General features: G+C 50.8%; 1 protein-coding gene and 1 long non-coding RNA gene across 2 annotated transcripts in view; both read left to right on the top strand.

Moving 5' to 3' along the window:
• Window positions 1-24544, top strand: part of LOC121468955 (uncharacterized) — a 2238800-nt gene that overhangs the window by 1512422 nt on the left and 701834 nt on the right. The gene's annotated exons all lie outside the window — the stretch shown is intronic.
• Window positions 3526-6381, top strand: LOC140681340 (uncharacterized). Its single transcript, XR_012052525.1, has 2 exons — window positions 3526-3655; window positions 4082-6381. It is a non-coding gene; the product is annotated as an uncharacterized lncRNA (long non-coding RNA).

The following is a 24544-nucleotide window of genomic DNA, read 5'->3' on the forward strand; positions in this document are numbered from 1 at the left end:
CCGGGCCGTGCCGGGCGGGGATGAGGCGAGGCCCGGCATGGGGGAAGCCACCAGGACCCCTCGATGGGGAGCGGGCGTGGGGCCAGCGCAGGGCACAGAGCATCCCGGGCTGGCTGAGGGGTTCCCCAGCCCTGGCAGGACATCAGTCCCACTGGTGGCACCGTGGTCCTCCCGCAGCCCGACGGCACCAGCGCACCCCTGGAGATCGTGCTGCTGGACAAGGTGTCCACTGGCTTCCCTGGTGTGGTCCAGCTGCTGGAGTGGCTTGAGCTCCCCAACAACATCGTGATGGTGCTGGAGCGGCCGGAGAGGTCTCAGGACCTCCTGCATTTCATTCGGGCACGGAGGTTCCTGTCTGAAGAGGTGGCACGGCAGCTGTTCCGCCAGGTGCTGGAGGCCGTGCGGCACTGCACCAGCCGAGGGGTCCTGCACCGCGACATCAAACCAGAGAACATCCTGGTTGACCTGGCCACTGGCCAGGCAAAATTGATCGACTTTGGCTGTGGCACCTACCTGCAAGACACAGCCTACACTCACTTTGCAGGTGAGCCTGGGCAGGGGTGTGCTCCCGGTCCCGCCATCTCATGGCCCAACATCTCACAGGCCAAGCTGGGTGTGGCAGCGAGGATTCTCCCTTTTGCTGCCAGTCAGGGTACCGAGCCTTCCCCTGAGTTGCTTTTAAGCGGGTACCGAGCCTTCCCCTGAGTTGCTTTTAAGCGGGGCTGGGTGGGGAGGCATCTTCCAGCCCCACTGGCAGCCTTTGCCCACCACTCTGCCTGGGGCTGGGGTTGGAGCAGCAGCAGCCAGCCCGACAAAAGCACCCGTGGGTGGGGGTAGCATAGGAGGGAGCCAGAACCAGTGCACCAGCCAGTTTGGTGTGCAGGTGAGAGGAAGGGCTTGGGCTGCTCCACTCACCTTGTTTGCCTTGGCTTCATAATATTTTTAGGGCACTGCAGGCAGGGAGGATAAGGAGATGATTTTTCCCCCAGCCCTGAGTGGGTTTTTGCTTTGCATGTCACGGTCAGGCCTTGGCGGGGCTTCTGCTGCCCTCTTCCAACACCAGTGGCTTCTTGTCCAGCCCTGAGTTTGTACACATGTCCCAGGTGCTGGCGAGAGTGCAGCAGTCGCCCCGTGTGCCACTGGGGCGGCCCCTGCACGCCCAGGGATGCTGGGGCCAGGCTCTGGAAGCAGCAGCATCCCCCTGATGAACTCCATCTGTATTCCACAGGAACACTGTCATACAGCCCCCAGAATGGACCCACTTGGGCTGGTACCATGGCGAGGCAGCAACGATCTGGTCCCTGGGCATCCTGCTGCACCAGATGGTCTGCGGGCAGCACCCTTTCAGGAGGGGCCGGAAGATCAGCTGGGACCATCAGCTCTCGCTGCCACAGCGGCTCTCTCCAGGTGGATCCTCATCTCTGGCCACGGGGGAATACCAGTGCTGGGAGACAGCAGCAGCTTGTGAGCATCTCGCTCTGGCAGCCGCTGAGGAGGTGCCACATGTCCTGCTCTCCTGCTCTCCTCCACAACAGGGAATTGATGGGAAAGTTTAGGCACAGCTCTGAGCACAAAAGCAGCATGGCCTGGGCATGGGAAGAGTGGGGCAAAGCAGACAGGAGCCTTCTCCAGCTGACCGGTGGTTTCTGGTTTCTCTGCCCAGAGTGCCAAGATCTTATCAGGTGGTGTTTATCCATGCACTTCTTGGACAGACCTTCATTAGAAGACCTGTTCTATGATCCTTGGATACAGGATATTCACCTGCCATAGAAAAAGGGAGAGAGCCACATGCACACTTTGCTCCAGGGCCCTGGTAAGTTACAGGTCCACACATGCCCTGGCAATCAGAAGCAAGGAAACCCAGACTTTTTTCCCTGCCTGTATCAATGCACTGGGATTGTTGGGTGGGAACACGCAGCCCTTGTGCTGGAGCTGAGCTGCTCTGCCCAGCACTGGTGGCTGCCATCCGAGCTGGTTTTGCGTGTCCTGCTTCCCTGACAGCTGGGGCCCTGGGCAGAGCCCTGACAGCCTGGTCTGACCCCCAGGGAAGGAGAAGGAGCCCCTGGAGAAGCTGTACCAGGTGGGGCTGCTGCTGCTGCTGGAGACAGCGACGACAACATCAAGGATGACAACCTCTTCCTCAACCTGGCCACTGGCAGCTGAAGATGATGGACTTGTGGCACCGTCTTCAAAGCCAGGCTCCACAGTGAATTCACAGATGAGTCCACAGCCGGGGAAATGCTCCCAGATTTGGGCATTGCTCAGACTGGCTGGGAACAAAAGTTTCTCCCTTTGCTGGGGCAGATGCAACTTCAGTCAGCTGCCCAGCTGCTTTTTGGCAGGGCTGGGGGCATGGGCTGGGGTGGATACAAGATGAGAGTGGGCTCCTGGCCCTGCCAACAGCCCCCAGCACCCAGCATGGCCTGGGCTGAGGCTGAGGCTGGGGCTGGGGCTGGGGCAGCCAGCCCGGCACAGAGAAACCCCCATGGCGGGAGCAGAGGTGGGACTCCAGAACCTGTGCAGGGGCTGCTTTGCTTTGCAGGCAAGGAAGGGCTTGGGCTGCTCCACTGCCCTTGTTTGCTTTGGGATCACCGTTATTTTGGGGGGCAGTGCAGGAGGGAAGAGAGAAAGTGTGGCCTTCTCTCCCCCATGGGTGGGATTTTCCCTAGCATGTAGGGGTTGGGCCTTCCTCAGACCCCTGACAGAGATAAGAGTTTTTTTCTTGTTTCCCCTTGTCTCTAATCTCTTTTCAACAGTTTGTTGTTTGTTTTTCTAGAGGAAGCGTTCTATGTAAGGTCCAGTCGGGATTGGGAAGTGCCTGGGAGCAGCTGCAGCGTGGATGGGCCGTGCCCTTGGAGAAGGCTGAGGGCATCGTTTGGGACCAGCTTTTCTCCCAGCGGAGGATGGCGTGAGGTGAGTCCCCGTCTGCTTGGCATGGTGGGATCAGAGCTTTTGGGAGACAGCAACAAGCACAAGGAGGCTCCTGCTCTGGGCAGCTGCTGAGGGGCTGGATGTGCTGTGGCTGGCTGCAGGCTGGGAATGTCCTGCCCTCCTGCTCTGCTCCCAAAGGCAGCAGTGATGGGCAGCTCTGGGCACAGCTCTGGGCACGGCCAGCATGGCCTGGGCTCTGTGGGCAGCTGGGACAAGGGGACAGCAGCCTTCAGCTGACGGGCGCTTTCTGGTTTCTCTCCTTGCAGCCGGGCTCTGCGGGTGCTGAGGCTGCTCTGGGCTCTGCCAGGGCTCTGCTGGGCTCTGCCCCGGGCACAGCTGGGCTGGCTCTGCCCTCACATTGCTCTGACAGCTTTGCATCAGACGAGCCCGTTGGAGCACAGTGCCTGAGCTTTCTGCTTTGGCAGGTGAGTGAGACTCCCCTGCAGGCCAGGAGATTGCAGCTGGGGACACACATCCAATTGGCAAGGACCCAAACTCCCCATAGTCCCAGCTGAACCCCTGGATCTCCGCAGGAACGCCTGGATCTCCACTATTCATTCTTCATTTCTTTTTGGCTGGAATTGTGCAGTTGCACTTTCTTCCTCCTCTAGAAGTGCCACGAGTGGGCCAAAGCTGGCAAGTGAGCCGTGTTCCTGAGGCAGTGCAGTCTGGAGCTGATGGATGGAGAATTGCCCTTCCCACTTCCAAAGCAGAGCAAAAAGCCGTAAGTGGGATTTTTCATCCGTAAGAAACCCCTGACAATTTCAGAGGGAATGTGCAGCTCATTCCCAGAGTGAGAAGGAAGGTCATCTTCTAAAGGATTTGGGGTTTGACAGAGTTGAGATTCCAAGTCCTGCCTGGAGCTGGAAGGGCCCCAATCAATTTCCTATTGCTTCGACCACAATTTAAAATAAGAATGTTGGAAACAAACCCCAAAAACTGTAAAAAAGGCTGTTGAGGTCAGTAAGATGGATCCATGCCATCAGCACATTTACAGTGTAAATAACTGAGTTCTCTTTTTAAAAAGATCATTTACCTCTTAATGCAAAGTTACAGAAGTTGATTCACTAACACTTGGATTTTATTTTTATCTTTTATAATTCATCTAATTGTATTTTTTTTTCTTTTTCCTTTTTTTTTCTTTAAGCAGAGGTCCTGGCCCTCTTCCAGCCAAAAGGGAAAGGGCCCCACCAAGCCTTGTTACCCACAGACAACATGGTAAAGCTGAACACTAAAGGACCTTGGGGGCATTATTCTGGAATTAAAAAGTTGCCAGCTCCATGGACAACAGAATTATTGTTCCTAACCTGAATGACATTGAGCAAAAAGAATGAAGAACGGTGTCACTAAAGTACTACTGACGTTTGCCAAAACACCTGCAGAGTTTCACCAAGGGATCAGTCATCAAAATGTTTTGGAAATTTAAAGACCAAGGTAGCCAAAGCACTCAGTGTCACTAATTGCTGGGTATGTTCTCAGCTGAAGCTGGGAGGAATGGGACACATCCTTGTTACTCCAATATTTCAGATTTAATTTTTGTTAAAATCTATGATCTGTGATATATATTTATTTATGAGCAGTTTATACCCATTTCCTCTGGCTGTTTATAATTCTGGTCTTCAGAGCCCTTTGATTCTTCCTGCCTAATTTAACCCCACTTGTATTAGTGGTGCTTCCCAACTTTCTGTCACCTGCATGTGTCGTGACAGAGTTCTGGGTTTTTAGCACGGCTGCTGAAGGGTACATGAAACAGGATGAGCTCTGACACTGTTTCTTCAGGAACTTCATGAGTAGTTTTCTACCTCAAGTTCTTTACTTATTAGACCATTTTTTTTTTCTTGTACTAGTGCCTGTTTTTTGCAGCTGAGCTAATCAGTTTCCAGGTGACAATTTAGTAAATACTTAAGCGGAGCCATGAGGAAGAGCAGCTCTAGCACCTCAATGCACTTCAGCTGGGTTATTGAAGTACAATATTAGAGTGAACCAATGTCTGTTTACCAAGTTACGTTTTTTTCTCTACCACACTCCATTTTCATTGGAAACTTGTGTTATCTCTTCCCTCACTAAAAACTTGTTTTGAAACCTTACAAACAGATGAAGACCAATGGCTTTTTTAATTGTTTAGGTAGCTTACGGTCTTCCTCTTTTGTATTTTGGACAATATATGACATTTCCACTAATTTTATGAAGTCCTGCACCGTGCTAGATTTAGAAGCCCATCTAGAAGTGATTAATGAAAAAGCTGTAATGTCACACAACTTTTTTTTTTGTAATCAGACTTCACTGTTTTATTTTGAGAACCCCTTCTCCTAAGGATTTAGAGTCTGAAGTGTTAGCTTAGGAACAAAATCTGAATACTGAGATAGATACATAGATACTGAAAAATGAGTAAAATACCAGCATTATTAATTGATGACAGATAACAGCTCTTTTGGAATGAGAAGGGTGGATCCATATATTTTACATATAGATATATATATATATATGCACACACACATAGGTATATACATAGATGTGTATATATTTATATACATATATGTATATATATATACATATATATATATATAGCATCCACATGCCAATTTATATATCTATATATAAATAATACAATAATACACATTTTTAACAGTTTTTGCTTTCCTTTTCCTTCCTTTCTCATAGTAAAAATGCCTATTTAGTGGACAGGAAAATGTTACTTTTAGAAATCTGCTGCTCCTGATTTAAAAATACTTTTGGGGTTTTAAATGTTTTGTTTTAATCAGAAATCAATTTCCATCTACCCTTTAAAGTGATACCTTATCTGTCCTATGCTTATGAACTGCTTAATTTCATACTCCTGGGAGGTATTCTTTCTCTCTGATAGTAAAGAGCTTATTAACTTTCATTTATTAGGAGAATTTCATTTCTTTCCTGTTGCTAAATTAAGAAAATATTTGAAGAATGATTTAAAAGTAATGGTAAGGTTGGTTTGTTTTTTTTTAATTGGGCAATAGAAGATAAAATCTGGAAATCATGACAGTAGCCAACCTTGGAATTTTGATATGGTTATTTTAAGATAAAAATATACTGAAGATTAAGAAAAGAATTCTATTTAAGTTTACAGTTCACATATTCCAACTCGTTGCATTCTTGCCTTAAATTTAGAAACTCCATTAAGATATTCTAAGATTTTTCCAGACATTTCAAATACAGATACATATATACTATACAATATACTAAATATATAATTTGTACTGTTTGTAACACAAAATGATTATAACTTAAGTCAATGTTGTTGTCACCTTTAATATATAGTGCCTTGGGTTATCTGTCTTTTGTTTCCATTCCTTGAAATTTTTGCTTATTGAGGAATTTGGGGGAAAAAATCATTTGTTATTAAGTTCTTAACATTGTGAATGAAGCATGTAAATAGAAAAAATATTAAAAATTTACCAATTTCAAAGCTTCAAACCGTTTAAAAGTGCAATGATTTTAAATCTAACAGAAACTACAGAAACATGTGGTCTTACTTTTTTGGGATTTTGTAAAACTAAGTAACTCATCAGAATAAAATATAACAATAAAACTTAATTTCACCCCCTACAGAAAAGTCAATACAGATGTGTAACGTTACTTGTGTCAGGGTTTGAGAGAACCAGACCTGTGGTACTGTTACACAGCATGTCCTATAATAAAAAATGAGGTTTATGCTTTCTTGCTCAGCAGATCAACTCATTATTTATTATGCAATTTTCTTGATCTATTACAATTTAGAACTGACAGTTTCTGGGAACCTCTCATTTCTTATATGTAATGCAAATAAATATCACTTTTACTACCCCGTATATAATTACAAATTGATTTTCAAGTTGGATCATTTAGCTTCACTTTTCATTGTCTAATGTGGCCTTATAATGCTAAATACTGAGTCTGTTGAGAAACTAGAGAGTAAAACAATTGATTTTTTAATATAATTGTCTGTGGTCAATTACCATAGAAGTGGGGGTGTGTGTATTTCCGCCTTGTAGGACAAACAGTCATTTCCATGAAGGAATCTGTAGAAGAATGGAGAGTAAGTCAAGTCCATTAACACTTCTGATGTCTCGAAGCAGATGTCTCTGGTTTTAACTCCTCCAGTTCTTCTGTGTATTTGACAAGGAGAGTTGGGCATTTTCAAAACCCTACAAAGAGACATCCTGTCTCCTAATTGGATAACTAAACTTTTGCCAAACATCTCCCAAGCCCCTTGGCCTCTAGGCTTTGCTGTAAATGATTCAGGGATCTTGGGCAGAATTGGGCATAAAGTTTATGTACAGGAGAACTGACAGCTCAGACAAATCTCCTTGGCCAGGTGTGTTTGGAGATCTGTGATCTCACATTCATCTGTCTCTTCCTTCTGATCGGCTTTTCTTCACTGGTACATTTTCATCAGCTTTTCTTCTTAAACTTAACCTGTGTTGCAGTGGTGGCTCATCCCACTCTGCCCAGGCAGAGACCAGACTGGACCTACCTTCAGCCCTTCCTGATATTCCCAGTACTTTCCTCTGTGCTTCCTGGCACTGTGCACTGTGCCGCCCACACACCCTGGCACAGCTGATTTCAGATTGCTTTTTTTTTATACCTCATTCATAGGTATGTGGTCAGAATGATGACCACATCATTCTGAGAAAATGCCCTGGGAAAGCAAAGTTATGCTCCGCTGCTGCAATGCTGCTACACTGTTTTATCTCTGACTCTTTGTAAATATGGTAGAGGGTTAAGGTTTAAGTAACTCAAACTTCATTATCTCTGCTAAGAGGTCTTTATCAGAAAGGTAACTAAATTCAAGTGAGAGGAAATTAATTTCCTTGAAAAAATCCAATACATCCATTTTCACTGGGAATCAAAGAGGAAGAAGTAAAATCAAAGTGTTTCCAGATTGAGAGAAACAATGACTGTAGGTTTTGGGAAATAAAGGTACTTGACAAAGGACACTGGTTTTTTGCTTTCTTACCCGTGGGGACTGAGCCTGTGTACGTCAAGCCACTTCTACAAGGTGCCAACAGCTGGGTGAAAGGGAATATGACAGCAGTCAACTACTCCTGTATGCCATTGGGTTGTGCATCTTTCCTTGGTGATGTTTTTATTTCTGATGCATATTGCAATAATTCTTCATTCTTATATATTTGCTATTAAAGATTTTGTAAAGCATGATTGGAGACTATCCTAAAGCATTTGTGGCTACTAATGACCTGCTGACTGGTGCCTGGGACTTGAGACAATGTACTAATCAATATTTGCTTAAAAAGGAGTGGGGTTTGTAGTGTTTTTACTATTAGTTATAAGAAATAACAGTTTTGTCTTGTCAAATTTAGAAATAAAAAATACTTATTTTTATCAATGTTGTTGTAGAAGAATTTATATTTAGCTTCTATTTTAAATTTATTAGAATCAAACCTGTACTCGATCATATCCAGTCTTGACTGCTTAATTGAAATCAGTGAGGCAGAACCTGAGCTGTTGTTCATTTATATTTCTTCACTTACATAATTTGGATTACAGTAACTGGTAGTATTTTGCCATCTGGATTCATCTACATCAAAACCCATTTTTCAGAATTCTTCAGGGCAGATTAAAAAAGAAAGAGGAACTATATAAATATTTAATGCCAATTAACTAAGGTCCGCAATTCTGCTCTAAACTTCTGTTTCATTTTCTCAGTAAACTCAGTTAATGTTGATGGGTGACATTTTTAAACCACACACTGTTGATTTCTGTCAAATGTACTTTTTGTTCTACTAATTTCCCTTGAGCTACCCTTAGTTTTTTGAACCTAATTCTTTTCATGTGAAAATTGGCAGAAAGAGCTAATTATTTTTTTATAACAGTTATGCCAAGTCCACTGGCCTAAATTCTTCACAAATGTAATTTGCCTGGCTTTGCAATCAGTTTAGTTTCCAGATGATTTGGCTCATCATAACTTTGAGGAAAACACATAATAGTGACAAGGTGCCCTGGCCAGATTAACTGAATGCTTTTTAAAAGTACACGTAGCCAATGAAGAAATAAACAAAGATCGGTGGGGTTGATTTGAAACCTTGTAACTTTTTGTCATGGAATCTTGCATTTGAAGTCATTTTCATTTCAATTTACAGGCAAGGTTTTTCACCTGCATAAATCTGTTTTAACTGTTTATTCATGGATTAATTAATCTGTCAGTCACAGGACAGGTTATATTCTTCATAATCTTTGTTTTATTTTAACTATGTTACAGATTTACTGGCCTGCAGCAAAAGAAAAGGTAGAATTATGCAAATTAGCTGGGAAAGATGCCCAGGTAAGTATGATGTATATTTTTTATTACTGCTGAGATTTATTAATATCTGTGTGTTTGTTAGTAAAGGCACAAAATGCATTAGTAAGGTCTTGTTACACTTCTTCTGAACTAAATGTTTTTTTCTTAATTTAAAAAAATTACATTTCTATTGTTTCTTAAATATTAATATTTTTAAAAATTAAAAATTGCATCAATATTTCCTTTGATGCAATAAATGCAGCTGGGAGACAAATGGACTTACCTCAGAAATGTCTACCAGGCAATACTTCCATGAAATCTTCTCTTTTCACATTAAAATGCTTCTTTTTTTCTTGGGACTGTTCTGACTGTAACTTCATTATAATTAATTAAAGAAACAGAGTAGTAAAGCAGTGTACAAATCAACTTAACTTGCAGACTGCTTGAGTTAGGGTTAAAAGAAAATTTCAGACTCAATGGCTTTTCTGTGGAACCACAAATTTTCTTTAGGAAGTATATTTAAGATACATACGTGTATACAATACAACTTTTATATGTTTTGCTTACCACAGATTACATCATGTGTCTAGAGCCCACTATGAATGTAAACATTTTCTGGCTATAAAATATTTTTTTTTCATTTTGTCTCAGAAAAAAATGTCCTAATTTCTATCCAGCATGTCAGTTACCAAGGTAGATTGCAGCTCAAAACACTCTCAGCTCTCTGCCTGAAGAATTTCATCTTTTTATTCTAACTTGTTGCTACCATTGTCTTTACAGCAGTCAAAACCTAAACAACACCTTTGCTGAGCACAGGAAATTTTCTTATAGGGGTGTATATGGAAGATTTGTTCTGTTTCTATACTAAAAGAAGATTGAAAGGGTCCTGGGAGGGAAATATTTGTTTTGGACTCTCACTTAGGTGTAGGGTGATATCTAGAAAGTATGAACAGATTCTTTGTATTCCCTCGAAATACTTGTTTTGTTTTTCTGTATTAATTTCATTTTGGGGAAAGCTAGAGCAAGCCTTGTCCTCCAGCCCATGTATCATCCTTGGAGCACGCAGCATCTGCCCAGCAAGGACCAAGCCCAGCTAGAGCCAGGACAGCTCATTGGACTCAGAAATAACCAAATAAGAGTCACCAGTAAGGTGTGGCTGGTGCAGAGACAAAGCATACCCACTGAAGTGCGTTGAAGCCTTTCAGCGCACCACAGTTACTTTAATCATGTAATCTTTGGTGTTAAAGCACCCTGAGCTGGGAAGCAAAGGCAGGAGGATTGGTAGCCAGACAAACCAGTGGCTCTGCGACCTCTGCCCAGCTGTTGGCAGGTGTTGTTTGCCAGGACACAGGCTGAACAGATACCCTCCAAACTGTGCTGGGAGCACACAGCTTCTTGTGGCTGTAAGCATTACAGCAGAATTAGGTTTGCATGTCTGATTGATGAACTGCCTGGTAGATAGCTGCTATCAAATTGTAGTTGTCACAGCTTTGAACTGCTTCGTAAACAGTCCCTGCTACAGTAGTTTTAAGTACACCAGTGCTGTGGCTGTAATTTAGTAGAATGTATAACGTGGAAAAAAAGAATAAACATGAAAATTAACCTTTATCTTTCTTTTTCCAACAGACAGATTGTGCCAATTTTATCTGTGTTCTCCAGCCGTACAACTGGACCCATGTCTATGTCTGTGGCACAGGAGCATTTCACCCTCTGTGTGGATACATTGAACGTGGAACTCACTAAGAAGTAATTTAACTTTCTCACTAGTGTGACATGTCAAGGAATAGCCCTCATCTTGTTTAGCATTCATCATAGATTGGAAAATTGTCGGAATCTGTGGGTATTGATGATTCCGAGATTGCAGAAAGTCTCTGTCTTTCTGCCCCATTGCCAAAGAAGAAGCCATAATTCGTCTGTGCTGTTTTCAAGGTTGTTTATTCTGTTTATCTCTAACATGTTCTGCTGCCCTGCCGCAGCTCTGTCCTGCAGGGCAGCGTGTGGGGCTCTGCCCTCAGTGGGATGGTACAAACATTAAATACCAGAAACTACGTGTGCTATATTTACAATAATGTGCCAACATCTGTCATCTACGTTGGACAGTGTGTCCCCAGCCTAAACCAACAGAAAAATGCCAACAGCACAGTGAAACATGGAGGGCATGAAGGAGGAGAAAAAGGACAAGGCACACCCAATTTCCTCCATCTTGTCCCCTTTGAACCCCTAATCTAGAAACCTAGAATTTTACTTTTGCACTCGTGCCACACTTAATTATTACTCGTATCAAACACTCAGAGCTTGTAATTCATCCTGTGGGTTTGAAAACTCTTTTCCATGGACAGAGATCACAGACAGTGTCTCTGGGGGCTCTGTCCAGGGGGTTCCTGACCCCTGCCAGGGTCCCAGGCCCTCCAGGGCAGCCAGAGGGAAGCCCTGGATTCCCACACTGTGGAGCTTCTGCCTTCCTCTGTCTCTCCTTCCTCTCCTTCTAATGCTCTTTATATGGAACATTTTTGGGTACCTGAACAACTTAAGCCTTTAAACCTTTCCAGACTAAATGGGCTGAGTGAATGAAGTTACTCCTATGACAAGTGATTTAAACTGGATTGGTTTTGTATTAAATGCTTTTCCAAAGTTTCTTGTTCTTTTGTACTTTGCCAGTGAAGTTTTGAGGGTCCTGCATGGGCGCTGAGGGGCACTTGGGGATCCCGGAGGGTCTGGGGGACACTTGTGGGACAGATGGGGGCGGATACCGAGGGTCTGTGGTGCGCGGGGCATGACGGGCGTTGTAGTCCCGGCTTTAATGGGGCTCTATGGGGCCGCAGAGCATGACGGGAGTTGTAGGCAAAAGAAAAGATGGCGCAGGCTCCAGGTACCGCCCCCAAAGCCATGATCCCTGGCGCTGATTGGTTGGCAGCCGTGATGGGCGGGAGCCTCAGCAAATGGGAGGCAGCAGAGGCGGGAACAGCCCATTCAACCTCTCCAGTCTCTCCCATTACAGCCCAGTACATCCCCCGTGCCCCTCCAATCCCTCCCAGCACAGCCCAGTTCATCCCCAGTACAGCCCAGTACAGCCCCAGTGCCCTTAAAATCCCTCCCAGCACAGCCCAGTTCATCCCCAGTACAGCCCAGTACAGCCCCAGTGCCCTTAAAATCCCTCCCAGCACAGCCCAGTTCATCCCCAGTACAGCCCAGTACAGCCCCAGTGCCCCTCCAATCCCTCCCAGCACAGCCCAGTTCATCCCCAGTACAGCCCAGTACAGCCCCAGTGCCCTTAAAATCCCTCCCAGTACAGCCCAGTTCATCCCCAGTACAGCCCAGTACAGCCCCAGTGCCCTTAAAATCCCTCCAAGCACAGCCCAGTTCATCCCCAGTACAGCCCAGTACAGCCCCAGTGCCCTTAAAATCCCTCCCAGTACAGCCCAGTACAGCCCCAGTGCCCTTAAAATCCCTCCCAGTACAGCCCAGTTCATCCCCAGTACAGCCCAGTACAGCCCCAGTGCCCTTAAAATCCCTCCCAGTACAGCCCAGTTCATCCCCAGTACAGCCCAGTACAGCCCCAGTGCCCCTCCAGTCCCTCCCAGCACAGTCGAGTTCATCCCCAGTACAGCCCACTACACCCCAGTGCCCTTAAAATCCCTCCCAGTACAGCCCAGTTCATCCCCAGTACAGCCCAGGACAACCCCTGTGCCACTCCAGTCCTTCCCAGCACAGCCCAGTTCATCCCCAGTACAGCCCAGTACAGCCCCAGTGCCCCTCCAATCCATCCCAGTACAGCCCAGTCCCTCCCAATACACCTGAGTTAATTCCCAGGCCCTCCCAGTTCCCCCCAGTGCCATCCATATTCCGCTCCAGTGTCCCCCAGTTATCCCCACAGCGTTCCCACCCATTGTGGGGCAGCGGCACAGACGGAATGTCCTGCGGCCCAAATCCCTGCTCCTGCCACACAGTGCCCAGCCTTCTCCCCCTCCTCCTCCTCTCCCAGCACGGCACAAATTCCAGCTCGGAGGAGGCTTCCCCAGAGAGGGCTCCTGCTCCAGCCTGAGTGTCCCTGCAGAGGAACAGGGCATCTTTCAGGCACTTCCACAAGCTCAGGGTTCTTACTTCATGGGGAATCTGGGATGAAAATGGCCTTGTTAGGAAGGACAAAAGCGGAGGGAATGGGTTGGAAATTATTAGTAAAAATGTTCCATTGTACAGGGAAAGTTCACAAAATCATTCCCTGCTTTTTTCCTTTTCAGATTCTTTCAGCCATCCACTGAGAGGACCAGCTTGTTCTGGTGCTTTTCATGCACTGATTGTACTCTTGATTTATATCAGTGCTCGAGAGGTAGAAGCTTCTAAACTGAACACAGAAAAAACCTCCCTCTGTCAGCCCATTTTCATCTTCTACATCATTTTCAAGATGTCCATGGGGATGTTGGTACGATTATCACACAGCTCTCCATTTCTGGCTGCAGGCTCGGGAGATTCTTTCTCTGCATTCCCTGACAATTCCTGGGAGCCCGTCATGGTTTCTTAGGCTGGAGCAATAACAGTGAAAATCTCAGCAATGGCACAACTGCCCAGCCCACAAGGAAAAGAAAGAACAAGCTATAAAGTTTTTCAAATATTTGTCCCACTTTTCTGCAAGAGTCGAGCTGCACACACGGTGTGAGAAGCCAAGAGAAGCTGCAGCTGGTGGCACATCTTGTGACAGAAACTGCTCAAAGCTTCCTCATTCTCCAGCAAAGGTTCTTGGAAAGAGCAAACAGGACTGTGGAGAAGATTCTGGGAAAACTGAAAGAGTTTTTAAGAAATGAAATGAAAATGGAAAGAAATAATCCAAGATGTTTTTCTCTGATTATTTTTATGCTCCCCTTTTCCATCTTACACTACTTCCCCCTCCCATTAATTGCAAATGGATCTCACTTCTAAGATCCACAATTTGGCAAGTTTTAGACACTCTAAAAAAGCATGAGCTACACACATTTTACCTTCCCCTGTTTGTTTTTTGTTTTGTTTTTTGGGTTTTTTGGTGGGTTTTTTTTTGGTTTTTTTTGTTTTTTTGGGGTTTATTTGGAAATCAATGATGGATAGGTAAGTGCAGTTCTTGGGTCAGGTACAAATTCAGCATTCAGGGAATGCGCTCCGATAGTGTTTGACCCTCAGCAGGGACAGTGCACAGCAGCGGCCGAGGGGATTCCTGTGCCCCTGGGCAGGAGTCAGGACTCTGGATCTGGGCTGAACACGGCAAAGTTCCCGTGTTTGGACAGAGGAAGGGGCTGTCCCCGGGGCGCGCGGGGCTCGGCCGTGGGGCGAGCGGGGAACGGACACGCGGACAAACGGCCTCGGTGCTTCAGTTGCAGAGGCAGCAGCGGCGGCGGCAGCAGCGGCGGCAGCAGCGGCAGCAAAAGCAGTTTTTCTCTTCTTTCTCTTTCTCTTCTTTCTCTCCGGCTGTGGGACACCTTCCTCTCGGTGTCCCTCACCCGCTGTCCCTCCCCTCTCCCCGCCTCCTTCTCCCCCATGCCGGGCCGGGCCATGCCCCCGGCCCGCCCCCGGCCCCGGGCGGGGCTGCCCCGTCCCCGCCCCCGCCCGCCCCGCCGCGGTCTCGCCTCCGCCCGGCTCTGGGCGTGCTGGCGGTGGCGCTGCTGGGCGGGCATCAGTGCCTGGGGCTGGGCCCTTTGGCTCCGCCTGGCCCGAGCCCGGCCCCGGCCCCGGCGCAGGCTCCGGCCCCGGCCCCGGCCCCGGCCCCGGCCCCGGCCCCGGCTCCTCCCGGGCCCCGCGGAGGACACACGCGGCACGGCCGCTGCCGCCTCCGCCGCGGCTTCCCCGGCCCGAGCTCCGCTGCTCAGCAGCGCAGCCGCCGGCCCCGAGCCTCCCGTGTCCCGTTCCCGAGACCGAAGGCCTGGGGATGGCCGGCCCGGGGCGGTTGAGGGGCGCTCGGGGGCCGCTCCTGGCCCCGGGCCGAGCGCTGACAGCCGCGTCCCGCCCGCAGGGAAGGCGCAGGAGGCGCTGCAGCAGCGCTACCGAGTGGGTTCGCTGCTGGGGCGCGGCGGCTTCGGCAGCGTCTTCGCAGCCACGCGGCTCTCGGACGGTGCCCCGGTGAGCGGCGGGGCCGGCGGCGGGCGCAGGAGGAGGAGGAGGAGGAGGAGGCGGAAGGAGGAGGAGGAGGATGGGGCTCGGCAGGGCGGGCGGCGAGCTGAACCCGGTGGTGCCTTTGGTTTGCAGGTGGCCATCAAAAGGGTGCCACGGAACCGCGTCCGGCACTGGGACGAGCTGGTGAGTGAGCGGGGCCAGCGGGAACAGCCGGGCCGTGCCGGGCGGGGATGAGGCGAGGCCCGGCATGGGGGAAGCCACCAGGACCCCTCGATGGGGAGCAGGCGTGGGGCCAGCGCAGGGCGCAGAGCATCCCGGGCTGGCTGAGGGGTTCCCCAGCCCTGGCACGACATCAGTCCCACTGGTGGCACCGTGGTCCTCCCGCAGCCCGACGGCACCAGCGCACCCCTGGAGATCGTGCTGCTGGACAAGGTGTCCACTGGCTACCCTGGTGTGGTCCAGCTGCTGGAGTGGCTTGAGCTCCCCAACAACATCGTGATGGTGCTGGAGCGGCCGGAGCGGTCTCAGGACCTCCTGCATTTCATTCGGGCACGGAGGTTCCTGTCTGAAGAGGTGGCACGGCAGCTGTTCCGCCAGGTGCTGGAGGCCATGCGGCACTGCACCAGCCGTGGGGTCCTGCACCGCGACATCAAACCAGAGAACATCCTGGTTGACCTGGCCACTGGCCAGGCAAAATTGATCGACTTTGGCTGCGGCACCTACCTGCAAGACACAGCCTACACTCACTTTGCAGGTGAGCCTGGGCAGGGGTGTGCTCCCGGTCCCGCCACCTCATGGCCCAACATCTCACAGGCCAAGCTGGGTGTGGCAGCGAGGATTCTCCCTTTTGCTGCCAGTCAGGGTACTGAGCCTTCCCCTGAGTTGCTTTTGAGCGGGGCTGGGTGGGGAGGCATCTTCCAGCCCCACTGGCAGCCTTTGCCCACCACTCTGCCTGGGGCTGGGGTTGGAGCAGCAGCAGCCAGCCCGACAAAAGCACCCGTGGGTGGGGGTAGCATAGGAGGGAGGCAGAACCAGTGCACCAGCCAGTTTGGTGTGCAGGTGAGAGGAAGGGCTTGGGCTGCTCCACTCACCTTGTTTGCCTTGGCTTCATAATATTTTTAGGGCACTGCAGGCAGGGAGGATAAGGAGATGATTTTTCCCCCAGCCCTGAGTGGGTTTTTGCTTTGCATGTCACCGTCAGGCCTTGCCGGGGCTTCTGCTGCCCTCTTCCAACACCAGTGGCTTCTTGTCCAGCCCTGAGTTTGTACACATGTCCCAGGTGCTGGCGAGAGTGCAGCAGTCGCCCCGTGTGCCACTGGGGCGGCCCCTGCACGCCCAGGGATGCTGGGGCCAGGCTCTGGAAGCAGCAGCATCCCCCTGATGAACTCCATCTGTATTCCACAGGAACACTTTCATACAGCCCCCCAGAATGGACCCACTTGGGCTGGTACCATGGCGAGGCAGCAACGATCTGGTCCCTGGGCATCCTGCTGCACCAGATGGTCTGCGGGCAGCACCCTTTCAGGAGGGGCCGGAAGATCAGCTGGGACCATCAGCTCTCGCTGCCACAGCGGCTCTCTCCAGGTGGATCCTCATCTCTGGCCACGGGGGAATACCAGTGCTGGGAGACAGCAGCAGCTCGTGAGCATCTCGCTCTGGCAGCCGCTGAGGAGGTGGCACATGTCCTGCTCTCCTGCTCTCCTCCACAACAGGGAATTGATGGGAAAGTTTAGGCACAGCTCTGAGCACAAAAGCAGCATGGCCTGGGCATGGGAAGAGTGGGGCAAAGCAGACAGGAGCCTTCTCTAGCTGACCGCTGGTTTCTGCTTTCTCTGCCCAGAGTGCCAAGATCTTATCAGGTGGTGTTTATCCATGCACTTCTTGGACAGACCTTCCTTAGAAGACCTGTTCTGTGATCCTTGGATACAGGATATTCACCTGCCATAGAAGAAGGGAGAGAGCCACATGCACACTTTGCTGCAGGGCCCTGGTGAGTTACAGCTCCACACATGCCCTGGCAATCAGAAGCAAGGAAACCCAGACTTTTTTCCCTGCCTGTATCAATGCACTGGGATTGTTGGGTGGGAACACGCAGCCCTTGTGCTGGAGCTGAGCTGCTCTGCCCAGCACTGGTGGCTGCCATCCGAGCTGGTTTTGCATGTCCTGCTTCCCTGACAGCTGGGGCCCTGGGCAGAACCCTGACAGCCTGGTCTGACCCCCAGGGAAGGAGAAGGAGCCCCTGGAGAAGCTGTACCAGGCGGGGCTGCTGCTGCTGGAGACAGCGACGACAACATCAAGGATGACACCTCTTCCTCAACCTGGCCACTGGCAGCTGAAGATGATGGACTTGTGGCACCGTCTTCAAAGCCAGGCTCCACAGCGAATTCGCAGATGAGTCCACAGCCGGGGAAATGCTCCCAGATTTGGGCATTGCTCAGACTGGCTGGGAACAAAAGTTTCTCCCTTTGCTGGGGCAGATGCAACTTCAGTCGGCTGCCCAGCTGCTTTTTGGCAGGGCTGGGGGCATGGGCTGGGGTGGATACAAGATGGGAGTTGGCTCCTGGCCCTGCCAACAGCCCCCAGCACCCAGCATGGCCTGGGCTGAGGCTGGGGCTGGGGCTGGGGCAGCCAGCCCGGCACAGAGAAACCCCCATGGCGGGAGCAGAGGTGGGACTCCAGAACCTGTGCAGGGGCTGCTTTGCTTTGCAGGCAAGGAAGGGCTTGGGCTGCTCCACTGCCCTTGTTTGCTTTGGGATCACCGTTATTTTGGGGGGCAGTGCAGGAGGGAAGAGAGAAAGTGTGGCCTTCTCTCCCCCATGGGTGGGATTTTCCCTAGCATGTAGGGGTTGGGCCTTCCTCAGACCTCTGACAGAGATAAGAGGTTTTTTTCTTGTTTCCCCTTGTCTCTAATCTCTTTTCAACAGTTTGTTGTTTGTTTTTCTAGAGGAAGCGTTCTATGTAAGGTCCAGTCGGGATTGGGAAGTGCCTGGGAGCAGCTGCAGCGTGGATGGGCCGTGCCCTTGGAGAAGGCTGAGGACATCGTTTGGGACCAGCTTTTCTCCCAGCGGAGGATGGCGTGAGGTGAGTCCCCGTCTGCTTGGCATGGTGGGATCAGAGCTTTTGGGAGACAGCAACAAGCACAAGGAGGCTCCTGCTCTGGGCAGCTGCTGAGGGGCTGGATGTGCTGTGGCTGGCTGCAGGCTGGGAATGTCCTGCCCTCCTGCTCTGCTCCCAAAGGCAGCAGTGATGGGCAGCTCTGGGCACAGCTCTGGGCACAGCCAGCATGGCCTGGGCTCTGTGGGCAGCTGGGACAAGGGGACAGCAGCCTTCAGCTGACGGGCGCTTTCTGGTTTCTCTCCTTGCAGACGGGCTCTGCGGGTGCTGAGGCTGCTCTGGGCTCTGCCAGGGCTCTGCTGGGCTCTGCCCTGGGCACAGCTGGGCTGGCTCTGCCCTCACATTGCTCTGACAGCTTTGCATCAGACGAGCCCGTTGGAGCGCAGTGCCTGAGCTTTCTGCTTTGGCAGGTGAGTGAGACTCCCCTGCAGGCCAGGAGATTGCAGCTGGGGACACACATCCAATTGGCAAGGACCCAAACTCCCCATAGTCCCAGCTGAACCCCTGGATCTCCGCAGGAACGCCTGGATCTCCACTATTCATTCTTCATTTCTTTTTGGCTGGAAGTGTGCAGTTGCACTTTCTTCCTCCTCTAGAAGTGCCACGAGTGGGCCAAAGCTGGCAAGTGAGCCGTGTTCCTGAGGCAGTGCAGTCTGGAGCTGATGGATAGAGAATTGCCCTTCCCACTTCCAAAGCAGAGCAAAAAGCCGTAAGTGGGATTTTTCATCCGTAAGAAACCCCTGACAATTTCAGAGGGAATGTGCAGCTCATTCCCAGAGTGAGAAGGAAGGTCATCTTCTAAAGGATTTGGGGTTTGACAGAGTTGAGATTCCCAGTCCTGCCTGGAGCTGGAAGGGCCCCAATCAATTTCCTATTGCTTCGACCACAATTTAGAATAACAATGTTGGAAACAAACCCCAAAAACTGTAAAAAAGGCTGTTGAGGTCAGTAAGATGGATCCATGCCATCAGCACATTTACAATGCAAATAACTGAGTTCTCTTTTTAAAAAGATCATTTACCTCTTAATGCAAAGTTACAGAAGTTGTTTCACTAACACTTGGATTTTATTTGTATCTTTTACAATTCATCTAATTGCATTTTTTTTCTTTTTCCTTTTTTTTTTCTTTAAGCAGAGGTCCTGGCCCTCTTCCAGCCAAAAGGGAAAGGGCCCCACCAAGCCTTGTTACCCACAGACAACATGGTAAAGCTGAACACTAAAGGACCTTGGGGGCATTATTCTGGAATTAAAAAGTTGCCAGCTCCATGGACAACAGAATTATTGTTCCTAACCTGAATGACATTGAGCAAAAAGAATGAAGAACGGTGTCACTAAAGTACTACTGACGTTTGCCAAAACACCTCCAGAGTTTCACCAAGGGATCAGTCATCAAAATGTTTTGAAAATTTAAAGACCAAGGTAGCCAAAGCACTCAGTGTCACTAATTGCTGGGTATGTTCTCAGCTGAAGCTGGGAGGAATGGGGTTCCCTTGGAGGGCCCACCCTGTGGGGTGGCCAGAACTCTGTCAATGGGCTCTGCCTCGTAACGGAGTCAATGAAGGGACAGTTAGAGAAACCTGTGCTGTGGGACACGGGAATACAACGATCCGTGTGACAGGATTCACTCAGATTTCCCCTCAGGAGAAACCAAACCCTGTTACAGTTACAGAGGCTACAGTGTCAGAAGATTTCTGTGCTTTACCATCACTCCCAATGTCAGTAGAACTTGGGGTGCTGCAGCTGGTCAGTGTCAGTGTCACACCGCTCCCAGCTGCAGGGCCCCCATTTAGGGTCCTTCAGCAACGACCACACGGAAGACTTAGGGCCCAGAGAACATTTTCCACCCAAAGAGTGCCTTGGGTTTCCGAAAGCAAAGGATTCTGGTTCACCCTGTGCCCCATGTGCGCTGCCCCATCCCGTGGAGTTGACATGAATGAGCTGAATGGATTATTAGAAGAGGTAGTAAATGATACTGTTGAAATGTCCATTAGCACAATCTATGAGCTCCAACAAACACAAATGGGGACTCCAGAGAACCGCATGGCCTTGGATTATCTGCTTGCTGGCCAAGGAGGAACCTGGGCTATCAGGGGACGGGGATGTTGCACTGCTAGCAGTGATGGGTTTGAAGGCCAACAGTCAGGAATCACCTTGACAGAAAGAGCAGTAGAAGAGTGGCAGAAAGAAAAAAATTCTTCTTGGTGGGATTGGCTTCGTGGCTGCCAAATTAGAGGCTGCTGTGAAATGCATTGGTGGCAGGGCCTGTCATCATTGCAGTGTGTGCACTTGGTGAGTTGCTGTGACACTTTGTGCTGGGAAGTGGAGTATTGGGACCTTTCTTAAAAGAGACAGTCTCAAGAAAAGAGAGGCATTTGATAAATAACAGAGAATAGCAACTATTTAGGCATGTTTTAAAAGGAAGGTGAATAGCTCTGAGTAATGAAGTTAAACTGCACTTAATTGTAGAACAAGAGGAGATGCCTTTATGCCTAATACCTAAATCTAAGCTGTGTTACTGAAAGAATTCTTACAAAGGTTGTAGTTGATTGTAGGTCTCAGGACCGATCAAAGTACCAAGGCCTGAACAGTTTGTGATCAGGGCCTGAACAGGCCCTGAGGCAAAGATCACCTCTAGATGAACCTTCCAAGCAAATGTTGTATTTGTATCCACTCATTAAGGAAGCATGATTAACAACATGATCAATGCATGTGTTCCTTGATAAAACACGGATTTATCTTTCTGTATTTAGAAACAGACAAGGCCCCATCTGGCCTTGTTTGGGGGTGAAGGATCAAAGTCAACTCCCTTGGTTCCTCCTTCAGCCCTGGCCAGGCTTTGGGAGAAAGCAGTCAGGAGAATGAAAGCAGATGTTCTCGCAGTGGCAGTGATGCCAGCTTGTTTGTTTAACAGTGTAAAAGCTGGGTCCTCTCACAGCTTTGGGGTTGGAACCTCATTGCTTGCAGAGGTGGAGGCACCTGCAAGAATTCCCAGTGTCTGGGAGTGGCTCTCCAGTCCTTGGCTTCCCCCAGCTGATGTGTGGCTGTGGATGATGGTAAAGCCTGAGGCTAACTGGTGATGGATCTTTCCTTAATCACTCCAGGCAATCTCTGGTAGCAATGACTGGATGCATTGCTGAGCTTCTTTTGTAATGCTTTGCTAATGATGATGTGCTTTGCTGAGCTTATCCTTTTGTAATTCTTTGCAGCTGTGCATGATATAAATGACACAATTCCTTCAGTTGGTGTCTGTGTCTTTGGTGCTGACCCTGCCCACTGGTGAGACAGGGCCCCCTCCAGCCTAGAGTGTTACCTAGGAAGAGAAAAGCCATCACTCTATTATAAATTATGACACGGGACCAATTTGTGTCACTTTATAAAGAGAATTTTATTAATTTAGCAAGCAAGCAGTACGGGCAAATGCAGCTCCCCCCAACGGCTCGCACCGCACCTCCCGGTCTTTCAGTTCTTACACCCCTTCAGTTCCGGACTTTGTGATATTCTCGACGTGCTCTGCATCTGCGCGGCGTGTTGCTAGGGGTCTTTTTTCTGCTGTCTGGTGGCCCTCCTGCCCCACTGTTTCCTGTGACTTACACAATCCCTGGGACTTTTCCTGATGAACAAAAACTATGCTATTGTCTTTCACACGTTAGAATTTTTTTAATCATTCATTCTTGCTTTACACAGTGTAAATGATGAGCTTTCATCTTTCAGCCGGAATTTGCAACAGCTCCTCCTCAGGCTGACTGACCTCAGGAAGACCATCAGAATCACTAAGCTGTGGTCGGGACATTAAAGCTCATCCCATTCCACCCCCTGCCGTGGGCAGGGACACCTCCCAGTGTCCCAGGCTGCTCCAAGCCCCAGGGTCCAGCCTGGCCTGGGACACTGCCAGGGATCCAGGGGCAGCCACAGGGGCCTGCCCACCCTCACCGGAAAAAACTTCCTCTGATACTCATCTAACCCTGCCTTCCTTCATCCTGAGGCCATTCCCATTCCAATGGCTCCGTGTCCCTGTGAGGAATCCCTCTGCCTCAGGCCACAAGCGCTTGTACAGAGCACCCCACACCAGAGTTCCAGGGGCTCTGGGGGCACACGAGCACCCCGAGCCCTTGGCCGGGCTTGTCCTCAGCGCCTTCCCCGCGAAGCCCCGGCTCTGTGCCCGGCGCTGTGCCCGGCCAGGACCGGCCCTCCCCAGCCGCACCCGCCGGGCGGCTCGGAGCGCTCCCGGCCCGGGCCCGCGGCGGGAGGGAGGAGGAGGAGGGAAGGAGGGATGGCGGCGGGGCCGCGCCGGGGCGGCGGGGCCGGCACTCACCGAGCAGCGGGATGCGGCCGCTCCCCTCGTCCTCGGACCCCCGGCTGGAGGTGCCGCCCCGGCGCACACCGACACCGCGGGCACGGGGCCGCGTCCGCCTGCCGCTCCCACTGCTGCCGCTCGGCCCGGCCGAGCCCAGCTCCGGCAGCGGCAGCGGCAGCGACAGCGACAGCCACAGCGACAGCCACAGCCACAGCGACAGCGGCAGCGACAGCCACAGCGACAGCGACAGCGACAGCGACAGCGGCAGCGACAGCGGCAGCGACAGCCACAGCGACAGCGACAGCGACAGCGACAGCCACAGCGACAGCGACAGCGACAGCGACAGCGACAGCGACAGCGGCAGCGACAGCCACAGCCACAGCCACAGCGACAGCGGCAGCGACAGCGACAGCGACAGCCACAGCGACAGCGACAGCGGCAGCGGCAGCGACAGCGGCAGCGACAGCGACAGCGACAGCCACAGCGACAGCGACAGCGGCAGCGGCAGCGGCAGCGACAGCGACAGCGACAGCCACAGCGACAGCGGCAGCGACAGCGGCAGCGACAGCCACAGCGGCAGCGACAGCGGCAGCGACAGCGGCAGCGACAGCCACAGCGGCAGCGACAGCGGCAGCGACAGCCACAGCGACAGCGACAGCGACAGCCACAGCGACAGCGGCAGCGACAGCGGCAGCGACAGCCACAGCGGCAGCGACAGCGGCAGCGACAGCGGCAGCGACAGCCACAGCGGCAGCGACAGCGGCAGCGACAGCCACAGCGAGTGCTCCGGCTCCGGCCGCAGCGCCATCGGGTCCTGCCCGCCCGCCGAGGGAGCGGCGGTGCCGGCGGACACCGGCTCCGAGCGGCCCCGAGGGAGCGGCGGTGCCGGCGGACACCGGCCCGGAACCGCCCCCGCCCCGCCCGCCGGGGCTGCCCCGGAACCGCTCCCGGGACCGGCCCGCGCCGCCCCTGCGGCGTTTAGAGCTCGTAAGAGCACGGAACCAAGACAAAGGGTGTGGTTACTGCGGTACATCGGTTTCATATGAGGCGTTTATCAGGTCACTCCTAAGTCAGAGACGCCCCTGAGCTGCAAGTGTTATAAATTTGCGCCACAACGGAACATTATCCAATTAAGAATTTTATTAATTTACAGCAAGTAGGATATGAACAAGGGTAACAGCGCTGGGCAGCAGACAGAGAACTTCAAAAACCGAAGCTCCACTGACTGCTACCTTGATTCGCTCAAACTTTCTCCTTTTATTCCAATTTCTTCTTTTGTCTCTCTGGAATTTGCAAGCTAATTCCTGCCGTTATCTTGTGTTTGTATAAGCAGTCTCTGGTGTTGAATGGTTGTTGTGATCTTATCTTGCATAGGCAGTCTCCGGTGTAAGTGGTTGTTATCTTATCTTGCATCAGCTGTGTCCGTTCCCTGTTTGCATACCTCCCTTGCCTAACCTTATCTCAATAGACAATACCTCAGTCTGTATTTTTCTCACAGTTGTCTAACCTTTACATATATCTTAATAAACAATATCTCAATCTGTAGTTTCTTACACAAGAGACCCCCAGGGACCATCCAGTGCCACCCTGCCCTGCCCAGACACCAACAGTCCCACCCTGGGCATCCCTGGCAGCGCTCTCCAAAGGCTCCTGTCGCTCTGGCAGCCTCGGGGCCGTGCCCGTGCCCTGGGGAGCCTGGGCAGTGCCAGCACCCTCTGGGGAAGAGCCTTTCCCGATCGCCACCCTAAACCCCTCCAGACCCAGCTCCAGCTCTTCTCTGGGTCCTGTCCCCGCTCACGGGCAGCAGAGACCGTGGTGAGCTCTGACCTCCATCTCCTCCAGGCTGAAGAGGCCAAGTGCCACCAGCCGCTCCTGGC

This window comes from Taeniopygia guttata, chromosome 34, assembly GCF_048771995.1.
Source record: "Taeniopygia guttata chromosome 34, bTaeGut7.mat, whole genome shotgun sequence".
In the NCBI taxonomy this organism is placed as follows: Eukaryota; Metazoa; Chordata; class Aves; order Passeriformes; family Estrildidae; genus Taeniopygia; species Taeniopygia guttata.